The sequence below is a fragment of the Sorex araneus genome, chromosome 1 (assembly GCF_027595985.1).
Source record: "Sorex araneus isolate mSorAra2 chromosome 1, mSorAra2.pri, whole genome shotgun sequence".
NCBI classification, from domain to species: domain Eukaryota; kingdom Metazoa; phylum Chordata; class Mammalia; order Eulipotyphla; family Soricidae; genus Sorex; species Sorex araneus.
In genome coordinates this window covers 64,611,903-64,628,842 of record NC_073302.1, presented here as the reverse complement: position 1 = coordinate 64,628,842, position 16,940 = coordinate 64,611,903, and positions in this window count along the sequence as shown.

The window sequence follows — 16,940 nt, the reverse complement described above, 5'->3', positions numbered from 1 at the left end:
TGTTAAGTACAAGTAACTGGGAAACACAAGTAGTGGTCTTCCAGTTTGACTGGTCAAATTCCAGAGCTGTATGTGTGTGGCAGATCATGGGGCTCCAGTAAGTTCTCTGAAGCTAGAAAGCTGTTTTAATGGAGCCAATGAATATTGAGGAAGAATTTCCTGCAGGTTTTCAGGGTTCTGTTTGTTTTACTTAGGTACAGTGATTCACAAAGCTTTTAAGAACAGAATTTTGGGGGGCTGGAGTGATAGCACAGCGGGTAGGGCGTTTGCCTTGCACGCGGCCGACCCGGGTTCGATTCCCAGCATCCCATATGGTCCCCTGAGCACCGCCAGGGGTAATTCCTGAGTGCAGAGCCAGGAGTGACCCTTGTGCATCGCCAGGTGTGACCCAAAAAGCAAAAAAAAAAAAAAAAAAAAGAACAGAATTTTGGGCATTCAGTGTTTCATTTCCAACACCAATATTAGGGTCTCTCCACCAGAGTTATGCTTTATCCAATTCTGGGTTTGTGCTGTATGGTGGGACTCACATAATAAGGATGCCTTAAAAGTAAGGAGAGTAAGACATAAGGGAGATTTGGGGATCTGATAGTTTTGTTGGTTACTTTCAGCACATTGGTTTGCAGATATAGCTTGAAGTTAGTCCTGTGTGAAGTTAAATAGGTTTTTCTTGTTTTCAATTAGTTAGCGCAGACTGCCATGATGAGATACCATTGGCAGAGTGACCTCAACAACGTATACTCATTTTCTCACTCTTTTCGAGGCCAGAAGTTCAATATCAAGGTGCTTTCAAATTCAGTTCCTAATGAGATCTTTGTTCCTGAGTTCCAGACAGCTGCCTTCTTACTGTGTCCTTACAGGACCTTTCTTCTCTGTGTCTGTGGAGAAAGAATTTGGAGTCCCTTAGGTTTCTCACAAGGACACAGGACCTGTAAGATTAGGGCCCTACCCTTAGGACCTCTTTTTATCTTAATTACCTCCTTAAAGACCTTATCTTCAACTAAACTCCTGTTGTGGATTAAGACTTCAGCAAATAGGTTTTAGCTGTTTGGTACTATTCAGTCCATAACACTCACTAATTTATTCTGTTTTTCATAGAGGTAGGTGGGAGATGACATCTGAGAAAACTAAAACTTAATCTTAATGGAATAAGTCCTCAAAAGGAACTTGAAGGCAAGAAAGAAAAAATAATGACTTTCATGCATATTTATAGTTTTCTTTAAATTCCCTCCTATAGACTTTTAAATTTTATTTTGATAGCAGCTATGAGAAGGAAATTATAGGAATATTATTATCTTTATTTGCAAAACTAGAAACCTTAGGAGATGGTAGGGATGGTGTAAAGTGAGTTGCTTAAGTAAGTCCAAGAACTCAGAGGACCTGGAGAGATCCAAATAAACATGCCATAGAAGTTGTATGACCCCATCTCACTCATCTTTCCCTTGCTAACCACCAGGAAACATTTTTCAGATGTCCCACAATGATGCAACAGGACAAATATCTATAGTAATCCCAGACACCAGCAGTTATTTCAAAAAAGTAATATGAAGTCATGCCCTAAAAGGTTGAGGCTCTGTAAGCTATTTCATTCTTGATATAATTTCATTCTCAAAATATTTTCCGGGCACGGTTCCCCAAGCAAGTAAATGATGAAAAAATACCCTGGAGGAAGATAAAAACTTGAGTGTGAGAATTGTCGTATTTTGTTTTTAATGTAAAAATGAGTAAAGCACAGACAGGAACAGGAAAATTGAGTATCTGGGATAAAGGGGGAAGGTTCTTACATGAGATCTTCAGTTGATCTATACTCATCAGAATCTATGCCAATAAATGCTGTTTGAAATATTTCCAGGGATGAGTTGCTGCTTCTCTTGGATTTTATGGAAATGCATCCCTATAAACAACTATTCTGAGGTTTTAATCTAAGTTTAATTCAACCTCATTGACCATCCCCCTTGCATCCTCTTCCTTGATCATTGAGTAGTACTTTTGAGTAAATGTGCATAGATTCACACACACACACGTGAGTGTGCGCACACACACACACACATACACACACACACATACACATACACACACACTGTGTTTCTCTGGATGCTTGTAGAAGAGGCAACGCAGGGATTTTTGTTTATTGGTTTGATTTTTGGTTTGGAGGCCACACTCAGTGCACTCACTAATTACTTTTGGTTCTCTTCAAGGACCATGTATAGAACTGGAACTTGAGGTGGGATTGCCCCAGTACAAGGCAAGAGAGCCTAACCAGCTGTACTGTCCTTTCTATCCAGCCTGTTTCTATTCTTCTTTTCAGTTGCTAATCCCTTATTTTATAGTCATATCTCATCACCCTACAAATTCTATTGTGCAAAATGGTCTGAGTTTATATTCTCTTTGCAGAAATTTCCTCTCACATTCATTACCTTTGTTTTTGTTCTGGTTTTGCTTTTTTTTTATCCATTTGTGATTAGTATAAATATAAGGCAACTTTCATTTTAGAAATGAATTATCGACATAAGCAGATGGGGTATTGTAATATTACTTGAAAGACTGTTTATTTAACAAACTAGGAGAGAGTGCAGTGGTTAAGGTGGATGGCATGGTGACCCCTGACACCATATAGTCTCTGAGCATCTCTGGGTATAACCCTAGAGGACCCTGAACACTGTTTAAGGGAAACACTTCCCTAAGGAAAAAAATATGTTTAATTATATTTAAGAAAACATTGTGTTATAGATGAATCTTCATTCAGTTCTATGCTATGTGTATACATAGCCATGTTTTTTTCTGAGTGGAGAAAACCTTGGAAGAAAGTTTAATTCTATTGTAAGTCTATATCTGTGGTTGCTTTTCAAATAATTGACCAGATATACAATACCCTCTGAATGTGTATATCACATATACATCATATATTTCATATAAATCTACATATGCCTTACTGGGAACATGTGTAAAGGCAATTATACACTGACCCCAAAAACTCCATCCCTCTCAGAGAGCCCGGCAAGCTACTGAGAGTATCCCATTCACAAAGCAGAGCCTGGCAAGCTACCTGTGGCATATTCGATATGCCAAAAACATTAACAACGATGGTCCTCATTCCCCTGACCCTGAAAGAGCCCTCAATATGCCATCAGGCTACACCAACATGCAACAGAGACAAATGGAGACATTACTGGCTCCCGCTCAAGGAAATTGATGGACAACGGGATGACAGTGACAGTGACAATGACATCATATAAATCACATATATCACATATAATGCTACCCTACTAAAAATGCCTGTTCAGGGAAAATGAACTGAGCTTAGAGGCAAAGATTCTTGGACTGGAGAGATAGTAAACGACTTAACGTGCTTACCTTGCATGCAGCATGCAGCTGACCCCAGTCAGATGCCTGACATGAACACAACACACGGTCTCCTGAACACACTCAGCAGTGATCCCTAGGAATAAGCCTTGAGCACTGCAAGATATAGCACCCAAACCAAAAATGAATAAACAAAGAAGTAAATAGATGAAGACAAAGCTAGTTACTGAGCATCCACTAGCAACCTGACAGGGCTCCAGCTGGCTGTTTTATACCCACTCTTTCACTTCTTGCTCACATCTATTCCATTATGTGAACAAGAGGGAATTGAAACTAGATGAGGCAACTGTTACACTCACAATGACCCACTGGGAGAGCTAGAACTAGCGCCAAGGACTTATGACCACCAAAGCCTATATTTTGACCAGACATTGTACTTCTTTCCCCAAAAGTTTTTTATTATCTTCCCAGGGCAGCACTTACAGACCAATCCAATTGCCCTTCCTTCAAGTGGTATCAAACTGTCCAATAGCTTTGGGCAAGCAAGTATTTTCTTGCTACCTCCACCAACTTCTCTTTGAAATACTTGAAATCTTTGTTCATCATTCCTACAATGCAAATGAAGTAATTAATCTATAAAAGGCTTTGAAAAGCAAGTTGTAATTAAAATTTCAGACAGCAGTATAATACAGTGGTGCTCTGTCGTCCTTTATCCTGCAGCATGTGATCAGTGGGAAATGGCTGTCCTGGAATTGTAGATAAACTATGATTCTGACAGCAGAATTGAAGCCCATTATCAGCTCTGAGAAAACTGGCTGTTCATTACCAGAAAGATTACAGATTGATTCTATCTGTCCTACATTTTTTAAAAACATTTTAAAACAACTTGTTATACAAACATAACAATATCGATGAGATGTAAAAGAAAGAGAAGAAAATTGCACACAATCCTGACATATTAAAAAATCTATTTTCATTTCTCTCAATTTCCTCCCAGACCTGTTCCATACATGTAATTTTTCCAATATTAAAACATAGGAGAGGCATAATTTATATTCTACATTCCCCCCAGTAAACATTAGAGCAGAAGTTTTTATCTGTGTTGTTTGATAATTGTCAGTTATGAATTGATAGTGGCCACTTCCAGCTCAGGTCATGCAGGAATCATTCAGGCCCCATAAGGTCAGTATAAATGGCTCTCAGGAAGAGCACTTGCTTCGTTCCTTTTCCATTGTGTTTTGCTATATCCATATTGAAAAAATGTGGCAACATTTCATTCATTTTAACTGCTGAGAACTATTTCACAGTTTGAGTATACCAGAGTCTACCCGGGTCCAGCAAAGAATCTGAGCAGATGGGTAAGGATGGATCTGCCAAGAGAAATGATTCAGTACTTAAATCAGGATTAAGGTCCAGCTCTCATAGTCTCAAAGCATTTGCACAGGGTGTAGTTGCAGAGTGAGGAAGGAAAAGAGGGACTTGTAAATAACCTTGGTTGAAAATGAGGATGGAAGGTAGGGACAGGAGATATTTTCAGAAGAGGACTCAGAGCTGGGAAAAATAAGTTTACCAGTTTTATAGCCTTGAGTGTCTGGAAAATTATTGCTCATGTAGATTGGCTTATGTCACGGTCTTTATTAGTATCTAGACTTCCCAATACTCACTTTACCCTTGCTTTTTATTAAATTATTTTGATTATTAAATGTTTAAAGAAAACATTCAAAGTCTTATAAAGAATGGCACAACAAGTTCCTGTGTATTTTTCCACTTAACCTTGATCAAATCTCAAAATGTAGCATATTTTCTTAGAGGCATTTTTTAAAATTTTTGAGTCACACCTGGTGATGCACAGGGTTACTCCTGGCTCTGCACTCAGGAATTACTTCTGAAGATGCTCAGGAGACCATATAGGATGCTGGGAATCAAACCCGGGTTGGACATGTGCAAGGCAAACACCCTACCTGCTGTGCTATCACTCCAGCCCCTCAGAGGCATTTTTAAATGTGTGAATCTTAGATATGATCCACCTATGTGCTACTTCACACTTATATGAAATGAGTTTTTATTTTTAATTTATATGAGCTTGACTGTCAACTCCAAAATTAGCTAAAATAAATAAATAATAAAGGAATCTTTAAAGAAATCCATCCACCCCCAAATTGCAAAAGATAAAAAAAGAACTTCAGCAAACAATTATTCTCTGTATATAAAGCATGTAGTAAGTTAGCATTTTAAGACCTTCAAACCTCTTCTTGTTAATAATCTCTACAAGGTTTCCCTGCAAAAAAACTACAAGGGGCTGAAGCGATAGCACAGTGGGTAGGGCATTTGCCTTGCAGGAGGCCAACCCGGGTTCAATTCCCAGCATCTCCTATGGACCCTAAGCACTGCCTGAAGTAATTCCTGAGTGCAAAGCCAGGAGTAATACCCGAACATTTCCAGGTGTGACCCAAAAAGCAAAAAGAAGAACAACAAAAACAAACAAAAACATCTTGCTACAAGACTAGCTTGCTATTTATTTAAAGACATAGCATAGAAATATGATTAATTAAAATCCTCCTATTGATCAATGGGAATATTTGATATAAAATTCACTATTCTCATTCTGTTTCTAGCAAATTTGTATATAACTAATGGTGGTCTTATAGTTTTTTTTTTAATTCTACTTCATGATCTCTTAAATTTGCTATATACCTTTCACATTCTTGTGTCATACAAGAGTGCCATTACCCAGGAATATCCTTGATAGCTTTTATACAGTCTTACATGGGAAATGAAGATTAAAATGATTTCTCTATTTGAAACATATCTAGAACTTCCACTATGGTCTTCATCATTCAAGTGACATAACAAATGCCAGTTATCTCAAAAGGGGTACACAGAAAGTTATTACCACAAGTATCATGTTTCAGCCAAGGCTGTGAGATGTTCTTGGAAAAGAGCCTTTAATATTTGTGCCTTTGGAACTTTGGAACTAGCCCAACATTCAGAAGGTGACAGCAATGGAAATAAAACCTCTCAGAAAAGAGTAGATGCCACCCATTTGATATTTAGATATCAAAGACTATTATTTCCAAACTCAAGTTGGTATACATCATTTGAAAAAATATTAATGAACTCAGTGGTCCAGAAGGAATACATTTGAAGCTGAAAGAATTTAAGTATTCAGATTAGAGGAAGTATAGCCTTGATTGAGCCCTAGTTGATTTTTTTTCATATTTCTAAACTTTTAACTTATTCACTACTGTTGATACAAAGGCTGAACACTTTAGGGAAGTGAAGTGTCTACTTATAGAAGTCTGAAAAATACATACAGATTTATATAATAAATGTAGACAGGTATTGATGAGGATTATTGTGGGCAATTTTACAATATGACCTAAGTGCCTCTTTCTATCCTATTTTTATTTACTGAAAACTTTTCTTCCTGAATACTTCCAAATAAGTACTGAAGGAACTGAAGGAAAAATGTTTATCCTCAAGAGTTATTGGCCAATGGAATACTACACAGCTGTTAGGAAAAATAAAGTTATGAAATTCACTTATAAATGGAGGTACATGGAGAGTATCATGCTGAGTGAAATGAATCAGAAGGAGAAGGACAGACATAAAATAATTGCACTTGTCCATGGAATATAAAAAACCTATACTATGAAACTAATACCCAAGGACAGTAGAAAGAAGGGCCAGGTCCACTGCTGGAAGCCTTCTTCAAGTGCAGGGGAAGAAGGCAGTTGGAATAGAGAAGAAACCCTGTAACGAAGACAGTTGGAGAGGATCACTCTGGATAGAAACTGCATAGTGAATATAGGTAAAAGAAAAAACATTTTCACCTCTCGGTATTTGAATTTCAAATTATACAGAGAAAGAGAGAAGGAAAGTACCTGCCATAGAGACAGTTTGCTGGTACTGGTGGAGATGGTGGAGGGAAAATGAGGACACTGCTGGTGGCAAGTGGTTGTGGGACAGGCATTTGAACATTGAATAATTGAAATCCAACCATTAACAGATTTATAACTGTGTATTTCATGGTGATTCATTTAAAAAATGATAGCAATAACAAAAACAAAAAAAGAGAGTTACTGGCCAGGATTAAGCTTAATAACCTGGATACTATAAATTTTATCAGTCAGGACACTATTTTGTCCTGACTGATAAAATTTTAAAATGCCAACATGGAAAACTGAAGTAACGTAAAGTTTAGATTTATGAATTTTTACCACTGTTTTACTTTTAATCTTTTAAACTACAAAAATATTATAAACCTCCAGAGGAAGCATTGTCCATCATAAGTTAGAATTTTATTTGGGCTATGGATATAGCTTTGTGGAAGGGCAAGTGTCTCACATATGTGAGGCCCTGGGTTAAAATTCCCCACTGCATGTCATTAAATATATAAAGTTTCCCCAATGTAGAGAAAACCCTTTCTTATTTCTTTTCAGCCTCCCTTGTCCCATTAGACACTGGTTTTCTCTTCCTCTTTTTTTTTTGGCCTCTTATACTAAAAGTTGATGGGTAGGATATGGGGTAGAGGAGAGGGCTTTCTTTATGGGGTAAATAATGGGAATGTTCTGTTAGAGTTTTCTTAGGAATTAGCTAAGAGGATAGGTGCAGGTGTAGAATCTTGGAAATATTGAAAAGGGAGAAAACCTTTTATAAATGATGCAGGTTTTCTTTTGTTCTCTTTATGCTCTCTTATTTTTGTATATTATCATTCCCTAAGGCTCTAAACCCTGCATATGCTTCTTTAAATAAATATCACAAGATAAAAAGCCAAGTGCCTCAAAATCACCAGGCATTGATGCTTGTCTGTAAAATATAATCACATACTAATCATGGACTATAGATTTGCTTTCTTCCCCAAGGCAAAATGTTTCTTGGCACCTGTGGAGGTGAGCCCCAGCATGAATGAGCTGTTTTTGACAGTCTTTTCATGCAGGAAAGTGTATTGATACATCACCTAAGCACACAGTTTAACAGTTTCAATTGGTTTTTGTGTTTGCTCTGGAAGTTTATATGCAGAAGACCAAGAGGTCCTTCCTTCACCCCACCCTAGTTTGTTACCCCCTGAAAAATATAAGTCTGCTGTATAATATAACTAGCCACTTATGAGTAATTTAATTAAGTTAAAATTATGTTATTCTCATTTATTACATTTCAAGTGCTTAACAGTCACATGTGACCAGCAGAAACCATATTGGAAAGCACAGATAAAGAATATAGCTTATATTAAAGAAATTTCTATTGGACCCAAAACTGATTAAATGATGCTGTAGCTGGTAACATTATTCTCTACATGATTAACTGAGCTCTCTGCTTATGCAAAGTTATCGTTGAAGTTGGGTGTGCTGGGGTGTCAGCTACCTTTCTGGACTTTAGAATTTTTTGTCTATAGATGGAAACAAGGAAAAGATTATGTTCTTTATGCTAAATGTAGCATCTTATCCATAAACTCTGTCATGTGACATTAGAAATACAGAAAGGTTGGCACAATACTTGGGGCACATAGTAGGTGTTCAATACATATTAGCTTATCTATACAGAATAAATTTCACAGACAGTAACCATGGGAACATGGAGAATTGTATCCAGCCATTAACAATTTATTAATAAGATAACCAAGTAATTAAGACACCATGGAGAAAATAACTCCAGGGATTCTAATGCATATCCTGTTGCTAGGATCAAAAGAACAATGGTAGAAATGTTAGAAACTTGAAGGAAGATAATTTCCAAGGAGACAAGTGGAAAGCAGATCAGAGATGATCTGAGAAAAGAGAATGAGCGAGATTAGAGAAACATAGAGGGACACTAAAATCTATTCAGATAAAAGACTAAAAGGCTTAAAATATGGATGTATGATATTTAATTTTATATGTTTGTAATTCTTGATGCAAATATTCTTGATAATGTTAAGTACATTAACAATATTTTATGAATGAGACTTGTCATTTTGGTGAACATTAAAAAGAAAAGCATGTTTGCATATGTGAGTTGAAACAACTAAAAGTAAATATCATTTACTCATATTTAATTTGGGAAGAATTTTTTTTTGGGAGATGAAGCATGAGTTATGAAATCAGGAAAAGATGGGATAAAATAATAAGAAATGCTATGTTTATTAATAGGCAAAACTAGGAGTCTTATAAGAGGAGGAATACCCACAGGTACCAAGATCATCTAAATATATTCTCTCCCATACATGTATATCCCTGGGGTTAAGGTTCTTTTAAAAAAAATAATATGGCTGTCAATTACTATTTACTTATACTTATGTATGCCACAGTTTAATTATACATATGTATAAATATTGTATAAAATGGGATATATATTTTTAAGGTTAATACATTAGAAATTAGATTTGAAAAAGCCCTGGTATGTGTGATTGCAAAGATCCATTCACCTTATAACACCTGCAGGATGATGTCTGTCTCTTCTATTTGTAATGACAGGTGAGAACCAGAGCTAGCAAACTAGCGTGAGTTATCTAAAATAGCATGGCCCCATTTTAGACCTCAGCTGATGTGGCCTATAATATTTCATTAATTGTCAAAGATCTTTGCCCTAACTGCTGTAGAACAAGAACTTGTTTATTTTAATTTGTGGGTGTGGCAAAATTGGTACTGTTTTCTAATCCATCTAGATATTTCATGTGTCTTGATTTATTCTTCTTTTTCTTCATGTTCTTGTTCTTCTTCTTTTTTTTTTTTTTTGCTATTTGGGTCACACCCAGCGATGCTCAGGGGTTACTCCTGGATTTGCACTCAGGAATTACTCCTGGCAGTGCTTGGGGGACCATATGGAATGCCGGGGATTGAACCCAGGTCAGCCGCATGCAAGGCAAACGCCCTACCCGCTGTGCTATCGCTCCGGCCCCTTGTTCTTCATTTTTAAAGATTTGAGATACCGCAGTTTATAATAGTATGAAAGTTTTTATTATTGTTATTTAAATTTTGGACCTTACCTGGAGTGCTCAAGACTGACACCTAAGTCCATGCTCAGAGATCACCCCTGGCAGAGATAGGGGGATAATTGGGATTCCAAAGATTGAACTCACCTTGGTCACATGCCAGACAAGCTCCTACCAGTTGTGCTGTCTCTCCAGCCCTGAAGTTATTATTTCAGAATTTCAGAATACTGTATCAGTCCCATAACCAGTGTTTCAGGATCCCGCCACCATTATCCCATGAGCTTTCCCTTCCTTTTCACTCTACCCCTCAGTCTCTACCCTCCTTTTTCTATGCCTCTTCTCCCGCCCCTTCATTATCCAGTTCTACTGATCATTTCTCAGAATTTGTTTCCGTTGGGTATTGTCTAACCTCTTTCTTCGTTCCTTTGTACTTACATATGAGCAAGATCATCTGGTGTTTACCTTTTACTTTCTGACTCACTTCACTCAGCATGATAGCCTCCAGTTACACCCAAGTTGCAGCTAACTGCAAATATCATCTTTTAAGTCTTTGTTTTATAAGAGCAATAACAATAGAGTCAGGCAGAGAGCTGAAGTGGTAGGGCACATGCCTCGAATGTGCAAAAATACATGTTTGATCCTTGACTTTGCTGAGTACAGCTTTAGTGGCCTCTGAGCAGTGCTGAACCTAAGCGTTATGCCCTCAGTCCCATGCTGCTATGCTAGAGGAGTATCGCCCAAAATGGCCCTGGCCTCTCACAGAACTGCTGCTTGTACCCTGTACTGTCACTGTCATCCCGATGCTCATCGATTTGTTCAAGCGGGCACCAGTAATGTCTCTCATTGAGAGACTTATTGTTACTGTTTTTGGCATATCCAATACACACGGGTAGCTTGCCAGTCTCTGCCGTGCGGGCTCAATACTCTCGGTAGCTTGCCAGGCTCTCGGAGAGGTGCGGAGGAATCGAACTCGGGTCGGCCATGTGAAAGGCGAATGCCTAACCACTGTGCTATCAGCCTGTAGAAATACTGAAAAGATTAGCTGCTTTAAAGATAGTATATTATTAAAATTTAATAAGCAAATATTTCCATTAGCCTATTGATTGCTATAGTAGAGTTTTGGGCTTTATCACTACCCATCTCCATGCCAGTTTTTGCTATGGATTTGGAAATTTTACTTCACTCTGCCCTTGGAACAGTTTTTGCCTCCTACCTGGAGATATTTTCTCTTCCAGCTGACCATATGGTGGATGTTTGGCTAGCCTGCTGCTGTCTGTCCTCTGCACATGGGTATTAAAACAATGCAAAGGATAGTGAAGAGGTCTTCCTGTACACTTAATCCATCTTTTCCCTTTTGTATTCTTTTCTCAATAATTGGTTATATTGTATACCACATTTATCATATTATTTGAATTTAGTTTGCATAGAAACAGTTTTGAATATGTATCTATATATGTGGTTACACATATATATACATATATATCTATATACATGTATATACCATATCCTTTTAAAGCAAAGGCTATTTTCTTTTATTTAGTGCTCGAAGAATGAGAGGCCCATGCAAAAGCAAACCCTCACATATAGCTGTGTTTGATTTTAATTTATGGCTAGAACTTTGCGAGCCACATTCCATCATTTGGTGGATTGGAATCAAGCACATGGAACATGTCTTTCACTTCATCAGAATTGTAGTGAATCATTCCTATCCTGAAGATTTTATCTGAGAGACAACTAAAAGAGCTAAAAAATAACTAGCATGGTCATCTGTGGTCTTGGTTTCTCTGATCTAATATTGACTTGCCAATATCTGGCTTTGTAACCCTGAATAAGTGATGCCCTATATTTCTATATAGTTTTTTAAATAATAGTTCCTAGTTTTTGAATACAATGTAAACAGTTATGAACACTCAATTTTTAAAAAACGCAAAGATAGTAAATGATTAAATAGTACCTAACAGTATTGTGAGTGTTGCACTAGGTATTTTTCTCACATAAATTCAATAATGCTCTACAAGGAACTTTCTACAGTAATACCTTCATAGAAGGTATTATTACCATTCAGTTCACCTCACAAATTCAAACACTGAACCTTAAAGCAGTTAGATAAATTACACAAACCTGCTTTTGAATAGTTGAGTCACAATCATTTTCTCTATGTTTATAGTATAATTTATCATTCTGTGAGAAACAATGTTAAGTTTCTCACTAGATTGCAAATTATTTATCATTGTATCTCCTGAAGTATTTCAGAGAATATTGACATCTAATAGGAACTCAGAAAGTTTTATTTTAAACTTCATACCTGTGAACAAAAAGATAATAAGTTATTGTTATTATTGTTAATGTGTCTAATAATAAAATAATAAAAAACGCATTACCTTGCAACTCTGATGAAATATTTATAGAGAGAATAGTATTTTGTGAAATTATTTTCCAAAAATTGAATATAAAACCCATATTGGCACTCTACATAGAAAGATAATAGCAATGTCATGCTCTAAGATATTACTGGATTTGCAAAGGAGTTGTCCCAGTAATATTAATGTTTAAAAACATGGTCATTCAGGATTAATTAAAACAAAAAACCCTGTACACACATGCCACAAATTTTAATGTTATTGTATAACATCATGCTTCCTTTTACAATTGATATATGTATTAGTAATATTTGAAGCTCACTTATTTTATGCCTAGACTATTTGAGAAATTTGTTCCACAATGCAAGTTTCATAGTTTACTTATAAACAAAATTTCACATACAAAATATGTTTAAAGAAAATAATCACCCAATATTTATGGCAGTTAGTGAAATATACGCATGCAACATAATAGTAATACACTTATGTGTGAGTTTATAAAAGAAATCATACAGTGTATATCTTTGAAAAATCATAAGCTTTGACCAGAAAGATAGTACAACCAACAGGGTGCTTGCCTTGTATGCAGCTGACCAGGGTTCGATACCTGGTACCCTATATGATTCCCTGAGCCTTTCAGTAGTGATCCCTGAAGTGTAGAGCCAGGAGTAAGTTCTTCATATTGTGAACTATGGCCAAAACAAACAAACAAACAAACAAGACTCAAATAAATCTATTACTGGGGAAATAGAGAGGCAGAAACAGAAGATTCAGAAAGCAAAGCAGCAAACTTCCATATTTATTAGTAAATGTGTGCTGTGAATGAACAAATAAGCCATTTATGCTCCTGAGAATTTGAACCCATCTGTACACTCTACAAGTACATACCTGTCTGTTAGTTACTGTGTCATGAAAAGCAAAGAGTTTTCAACATATTTCTAAATTTAGAGGGGTTAGTTTGGATGAGGTAAAATAAAAATTTTATGTTGTATGCAAAATTCTCCTTTGGAATTTTCAGGGGCACCTCTAAAACAGTCCATCACCTTCCAGCAACTGAAACGGAGATGACCCATAAGTATTAACACACCATTAAGATTATAAACAAACCTCTAATTTTTTCTGAAATTCCACCAATCCTAAATTTCACTCTTTCTGATACCCTATATTTTATCAGTAATATGCTTTCATAAGCTGTTCTACAAAGTTACAAGAACAACAACAGTTCTGTATGAAAGATTCTAAACAAGTAATAGAAGAAATGTATGTATGTATATATGTATGTATGTATTTAATGTTAGCTACTTTTGCTCTTCAACTTTGATTGGTAATCCAAATACTTTGAATGAATAGTGCTGCTCAAAGAACTTCAACTATATGTAAAATTTATTGATTAAGTACAATAAAAAGTGATTCATCAATAAGTGTAATTTTGAGGTTGCTTTATTAGATCAATTCATTTTCCAATTTAGAATAATTTCTGTTTTAGGTTTTATGCATAAGACTTTCCTATTCTCATAGGAAAGATTAAAATCTTAGAATTTGTTTTTCACTTCACCAGTTTTGGGGTTAAACTACTTCCAAATGATCATTTACACATGAGTATTGTAATTCTACCCTGACATTCAGCCAATCAACAATAGTTGAACTTCCAATGGTCAAGCTTTGGTACTAAAGGCCAATAAAACAATTAAACTGTAAGTAATCTCTTCTGAAAATCCATCAATACTGACATAAACCTTTCCTTATTCCCAATAAAATATTTCCCAATATTTTATCAGCAATTGGTTTTAATAAACTTCCATTAACATAAACCTGCTTTGCCTAAAAGCAGCAAACTCTGCTCACGGTTTCCAGTGCTGTAGTGGGGGATTGTTGACAGGAAGTAACTCTCCTAATAAGGAATCTCAGAAAAGAAATTGCTGTCTTCTCCTATTATCTACCAAAATTTGGTCCTCACACAGGGTTGCCTAGAGCACATGTTATTATCATAATTTAATTTTTGTTAGTGTGTTTTCTTTCTCTGATTCCAAAAATGAGATGTGTGAACTTAAGATGGTTGGAAGTTATTCTGCTGGTACATAGTTAAGATGATTGTGTGTGTTTGTGTGTGTTTAATCTTTCAACATGTATTTGAAAATTTAATAGTACCACTATTAAATAGCTCAATATCTGTGAGCATCAGAAAATCAGTGTAAATCATAATGTAAATCAAAGCTAAATTTGATGTCGATTTTAAAGAAAACATTTTTTAAATGTATTCAACAAGCAAAATAAATACTAGAAATTGACTCAATAAACATGATTATGTTAGTAAACTGATTTTTGAAGTTTGAAGTTTGGAAAGTATTACACCACACATAAACTCTGAGGAAAGATACTAGTTCACCTATTGTCCTACCATTTTGTAGCACATGACAGTGCTCAGGAAGTGTTTGACAATGCATTGGGTAGAATTCCAAATAATTTCAAAATAATCAAGAATAATCACAGCATGAACGACAAATATTAGTCAGTGATGGACATGGGAAATAAGAATAAATAATTAACTCAGTGTGATGTCCTTCAAGAAGTATTTGTTGATGACTCATGCCTAGAATAACCTTCCCATTCAGACTTTTCTGAAAACTTAGCATTTGTCTTCGTTATTCATTTGACATTCAAGCATATTCTCTTATATTAACAGAAAAAACAAAATTGTTTGGCATTTCAGTTCACAAAACAATCTCACATATATTATTGATTAGATTGTTTTAGCAACTCAGTGAGATAAGTAGGGCAAACTTTCCTATTCCATGAGAAAACTAGAGCTCCTGGAGGTTGTGACTTGCTCACCTTGGACAAATATTTATTAAGCACTTACCCTCTGCAAGACTCATGTGCCTGGAAATTCCACAGAAATCTTACTAGACTTTTGAACTTTAATTTTGCTAAAGGCACTATTTGTTGGCCATGCCTAAATTCTGGATGTTCTCAGTGACTAGTGTTATAATTAGGTTAGCAATATGTTAAAAGTAGGATTGAAATCCCACAGAACTGCTTCAAATGTAAGAATAAAGAAATCATTTGTTTTTGAGAAAAAGAGTGCATAGCAATAGAGCTAATAATAATGACACATACAATATCTATCTTTCCTTAGAAAATACTTTCTCTTCTATTTTGAGTTTCTTTTAGGAATTGTTGAATTCATGAAATAATTTTTCTTTCTTTCAGGGAACATGTTTGTTAATACTGTTATATCTCCAGTTTGACTTAATCCTATTTATAATTTTTTATATCTAGATTTGTTAGTGAGGTTGGTCTGTGGATTTTTTGTTTCAGTCTATAATAGTAACAAATTTGGGTCTTAAAATGTTAATGTCATACATAAATCTAGGAACCTGTCATATTAATCTAAGAACTGTAGAATTGAAAGTAAGCTCTTTAAGGCTAGGGACCTTATTTCATTTACTATTGTTTTCTAGAGCTTACAGTGGTGACTGACTTATACTAAGCACTCGATAAATGTTTCTGAAACAGTGCTTAGTGATTCAAAGGGAAGAAGTAATAAGGAACAGAAGGGCGAATATAAGGATTGTAACTCTTGGCAGAGCTTGTGCTTGGGGTCCGTGTGGTTCCAGGTATCAAATTCATGTCTCCAACAGGCCAAATATATATTCTGGTCCATTGAGCTTTCTCTCTAGCTCAAGATGCTGTATATATATATATGAAATATTTATATTCTTAATATTTTCACCATAACCTCTTTTAATCTCTTCTAATACCTGGTATTCGAGTTCACCAATTGCTCTTTATTTAAAACATTTTCTAATTTTGGTGGGGAGGATGGAGGTTTGTGCCACCTCTGGTGGTGCTCAGGAGATACTCTTGGCTCCATGCTCAGGTGCCAGTGGTTGAACCAGGGTCAGCTGCATGTAAGAGAAGTGCCTTAAACCCTATGCCATCTCCTCAGCCCCTAACATGTTTACTTTAGTTTTTAAATCTGTTGCCATTGAATTGAATGCACTATTATTTTAAATTCTTTGAACTTGTATATTTTGGATGTGGTTATCTTTCCCTTCTCATCTGTAGCCTTTTAAATTCCCCTTATTCTCTTTTTCTCCACTACCCAGCCACCGCCACGCTCCAGGCCACTTTCTGGACACTCGGGCAGAACCTCACACATGAGTGAAACCCCACAGAACCAGGTATAGCAGAATTTTTGCGACCTTGGACTCCAGGCTCAATGAGACCTAGAAACAAGATCCTTTGCCTGCTTCCTCCAATCCCAGATTCTCCACCCTAACGGAGCTAGATAAATATCTCACCGGCAGACCTAACCTCCACTACCTCCACTACCCAGCCACAGCCATGCTCCAGAAGACACATGCTAC